The sequence below is a fragment of the Octopus bimaculoides genome, chromosome 25 (genome assembly GCF_001194135.2).
Source record: "Octopus bimaculoides isolate UCB-OBI-ISO-001 chromosome 25, ASM119413v2, whole genome shotgun sequence".
Taxonomy (NCBI): domain Eukaryota; kingdom Metazoa; phylum Mollusca; class Cephalopoda; order Octopoda; family Octopodidae; genus Octopus; species Octopus bimaculoides.
Window position 1 is genome coordinate 6,698,752 of NC_069005.1, and position 4,935 is coordinate 6,703,686.

General features: G+C 29.8%; 1 protein-coding gene across 1 annotated transcript in view; it reads right to left on the reverse strand.

Moving 5' to 3' along the window:
* LOC106873018 (ATP-dependent RNA helicase DDX19A) overlaps positions 1 to 3,795 on the reverse strand; it is a 22,523-nt gene extending 18,728 nt beyond the window's left edge. Inside the window, exon 1 of the mRNA XM_014920216.2 lies at positions 3,643 to 3,795. The gene's annotated coding sequence lies outside the window, so the exon portion shown is untranslated. The remainder of the gene's footprint in view (positions 1 to 3,642) is intronic.
* Between the last annotated feature and the right edge of the window lie 1,140 nt (positions 3,796 to 4,935).

Consider the following 4,935-nt stretch of genomic DNA (forward strand, 5'->3'; position numbering starts at 1 on the left):
AACTCATCGATGAAAATCCACTGTCACATATATATTTATATATTTTAATCTGTAAAGCTCAATTTAATTAAAATTTTTTTATAAATTGATTTTAATTGAGTTTTTACCTGTAATTTTGAATTTTGCCCCTAATATATATATATATATATATATATATATATATATATATGTGTGTGTGTGTGTGTGTGTGTGTGTTTCTATGCATGCATGTGTGTATGTATTATGTGTGTGTGGACACGGGTCTTGAAGCGATCGAAATTGTTGGGGATGGGACGAAATGAACAAGAAAATATTGGTGAAATTAGCAATAATCAAGAAATAACAGCCAATTAGTGGACGACAGTAATAATGACAAGGAAAATGTTTATATTTGTGCGAGTTATGTTGTTATATAACAACAAAGAAAATAATGTAACTGCAAACACACCTTAAACTAAATAACTTCAGGAAAGATTAAATCTAAATATTTATTAATAAAATTAATAATTAGGGGATCTTCGCCAATAATTAATAATTTAATAATAACGAAGTAAAAAAATGTTTTGTTAGTTTATCTTATATTTTCGTATAATAATAATAATAATGACAATAAAGATTGCCGCCCAGCCTAAAGCAAAAATAAAATTAAATAAAACACTAAAGTTAAATAAACAAAAATTAATGAAATTAATTATAATTAAGGATGCGAAAGATTGTTTATCTGTAAAATTGTGCGAGTTTTGTTTGCATTCTTCTTTGCACCGGAAGTTGTTCAATGACAGAGAAATGCAGAAGTAGGCCTCAAGATTGATAATACATTAAACCCAAACAAAGAAAATGTTTAAGAAATCTTTCACATTTTTTTTGATGTTAAAAAAAAAACTTTATTTTCTGAAACTAAATTAACTCGTTGAAAATATTATAATAATAAATTATAGGAAATATAGATATTTTCATTAAAGAATCTCTGTGTATATAATTTTGAGAGCAAATTTGGCGCCTTGAGGTTTCGTAACTGAAACTCGACGTTTAACCCTATTATGTTGCGTAACTTCATTCAACAAGTTCTATTGTTTGGGTGGGTAGCTTTTATGACGATTTTGCTCTCGACATTAAGGAGAAAATAGCAACGTTATATTTAGAAAACAGCAAGATTTTCCTCAAATCACAACTAACTGTCTATCTAAATTTTAAAAAAAAGGAAACATTATTTCAGATATCGTCCAAAGCGCTAACTATTTTGTCAATTCAACGTTTGCAGTTCAAATGCTGCCCAAGTCAGAGAAAAATAGGACGTGATAAGTGAAGGCCGAAACATCTTTGATCAGAGATCTGCTCCATCAGAGCTAGCCTGGTCTCCAGGAGTCGACGAACAAAAGCAAAACACTCTATAGATAATTTGATTTCGTCACTTTACGTTCAGACTTCAAATCCAGCCTGGATAGTGATCGATATTGTTTGTCTTTAATAATTGGCAATCCGTCAGTTACGACGATGAGTGTTCCAGTTGATCCGATCAACGGAACAGCCTGCTCGTGAAATTAACGTGCAAGTGGCTGAGCACTCCACAGACGCGTGCCCTTAACGTAATTCTCAGGGCAGATTCAGCTCGACACAGAATGTGACAAGGCTGGCCTCTTTGAATTACAGGTACAACTCATTTTCGCTAGCTGGGTGGACTGGAGCAACATGAAATAAAGCGTCTTGCTCAAGGACCCAACGCGCGGCTGGGGATCGAACATACAACCTTACAATCGTGAGCTTAGTCTTTTTAATACTACTGAAGTTCGATAAAATAAAGTCACGAGTCAGATGCAGGGAAGAGGGGCGGTTTAATCAACCATTTCTGCCTTTTCCTTTCTTTTCAGCTAAGATCTGTGTGGCCTTGAGAACCAAAGCCAGAAATCATTGTTCATTAATACCATTATTACCATTCCTATGTGCGAACGACCGAAGGAAACCGTCAAATAGTTGATCGACAACCTAGAAATAGCGTTCAGTCGTCCCCAGATCCGTCAAAAAAAATAAACTGCATACATTGGATAATGCAGTCCCGGATATGCTAAAAGTGTGCGAAGGTGTGTGGCTTAATGGTTAGTGTTCGGTTCCAGGTCTCATAGACGTGAATTGAACTCACGGAGGGGACAATGCGTTGTGTCCTTAAACAAGGCACTTCATTTCTCTCTCCACTTGTGACATACTTAATAAAAGTTGAAAAGATCGAGAAGTCGTCTATATCTGCCGGACAATTACCCACCGATGGGACAATTTTCACCCGACGACAACTACCCCCTCTCCAATATATTAAGAAACATTAAACCATCTGTTCTCAGGAGTAATTGTCCATGGGGGGTGGTAAACGTCCTAGACTCGTTTTAAGAGCTAACACCATCACACACAAATATTCCGGTCGAACCAGTCCTCTGTAAATATAACTAGGATTGGTACCTCACCAATTTTGATTGCTCATAACTTGCTGAAAAATGCATATTTTTAAACGATATTTTGCGGAGATATATTTACGAGGATGGAGAATGGAATTATGCTGATGAAATTTATCTTTAAAACAATTTTTGGGAGGAGTTTTGGAGAGTTCTTCCTCCTTCCCGCCTAAATTTTATTTCCATCAATTTCAGTAGCTTTTTTTTTTCAGTTTCTTCAGATTTATATCTTTGTATCATCAACATTACGTAATCTACAGTCTCGGAAATGTAATTCTGCAAGTGTCATTTAAAAATTTGCATTTTAAAGAGAGACATGAGGAAACAATCGAAGAGTGAAAAATGATCAAAAATCCCTTTTAAAATAATTATTACATCTTTTTAATGTTATAATTGTAATCTCCACCCTCGAAAACATATCTCAGCAAAATATCATATAAAAATATGCATTTTCCAGAAAGTTATGCAGAAGTATAACCGGTGGGGCCATAAAGTATAGATATGCCTATATCTATATATATCATATATATATGTATGTATCTATAAATCTCTCTCTCTGTATGTATATATATATATATATATATATATATATTTATATATATACGTGTCTATAATATATTTCGGTTGGTCCAGTTGTATGTCACTCCGGAGATTCGCCAACGTTTTCGCCGGTGGAAACACAAAAGACAGTTTAAATACTAACAATAGACAAAAGCTTGCAGTAAACGAGAACTGACATTATTATTAATATTATTATTATTATTATAGCACCATACCATAATAATGGAATATCTATATCTATATCGTTACAGAAAGCTGAATTAATGTTAACAAAACACAGGCATCCACACGCAATGAAATAAACACTGTTTGTTAATTGCTTTTTTCAATTATTAAATTAAAAAATAACAAATGACATCAACAATGTGTATATATATATATATATATATATATATATATATATATATATATAAAAGAACAACTCTAAATGGTAAAATATATTTATATTATACACAGATATATATAAACTAAATATAATATATATATATTCTATATAAAATGTAATATAAAGCATTATATATGTGTATGTATGTATATATATATACATGTATATATATTTACTGAGAAAGTGAATGGTTGATGCGACAATAAAATTTTAGGGAAAACTTGAGGAATCAGTAGAAATTAAGGTAGAAAGGGAAAAAACGTGTTGAGCACTTACTTGAATCACGTTGTTGTTCTTGAAATGTCTGTGGAACAGAGGAAACGGAAACGAGTAACGATTAAAGTTTGGGATGAAGACGAAAATGTTCAACGTGTGTGGGATGAATGATGTGACGAGGAGAAACTTAAAATTAAATTCATCTGAAACGAAAAAAAGTCAGTTTCTGAGGCTTTGTTGAAGTCATTACGACATTATAATTGTTAATATTAGTTTAGTAATTACTTACAAAACAATTGTTAATTGGATTATAAAACTAAAACCGTATGTATGTAGTGAAACTAAGTGTTTTTAATATATTTACTAAATCGTTATTTTTTAACAGATTTTTAGTATTAATAAAGAATATTTACGTATAGTATATTTATATTTATATTAACATGGTAATTATAAAACAATCGTTAATTGGATTGTAAAACTAAAACTTCGTATGCGGAGAAATTTGTGAATTTTTAAAAATGATATCAACTATCAATAAAAAATAATAATAATCACGTATTTATGTTAGTATTGCTATTAATTGTTAATTATCGTTACCGAGGTGGTAAAACTTCATTACGTGTTCGGTGAAACTAAATTAGTGTTTAATATAATATTAAACTATTAATTATTTCTAAAATTTATAGTAATATCAATAAAAATAATCGCGTATATATTATATTTATATCCTTATTGTAATTAGTTATAAATATAATATAATCGTTTTTTTTTTCTTGGAGGGACGGGCGTTAAAACTTCATAAAGTATGTGTACAGTGAAACAATGGTAATATTAACCAAACTATTAATTAAAACTAATATGTTATAGTATTATTTTTTTAAAAAATCATTACGTCTTTTTATACTGGTACAATAATTAATTATAAATATGTTATTTGGGTTGTAAAACTGAAAATGTGCGTACAATGGAACTAAATTAATGTTAAAATTAATATTAACCAAGATTTGATTGTTAATTAAATGATTGTCATTATGTTATTCTAATATTAGTATTACTGTTGTTTATATTCGAAGTCGTTATATTATATTAGAATATAACCTTTATTCGAGTGATAAAACCTTGGTTCTTTATTAAAATTTCCTATATATATCATTAAACAAAATTGTAATATTAATTTTTTAAAAACCTAACAATTCATATTCTAACTTTCGTATTATAGTTATGATATTAAAAAAATCTTTATCTGAATAGAAAACTTCATTTAAATAAAAATGAGTTTATATATGGAGTGGCAGGTTGTCATTGTGATGCGATAAATCATATCTTCATTTTAATAATATATATATATATATA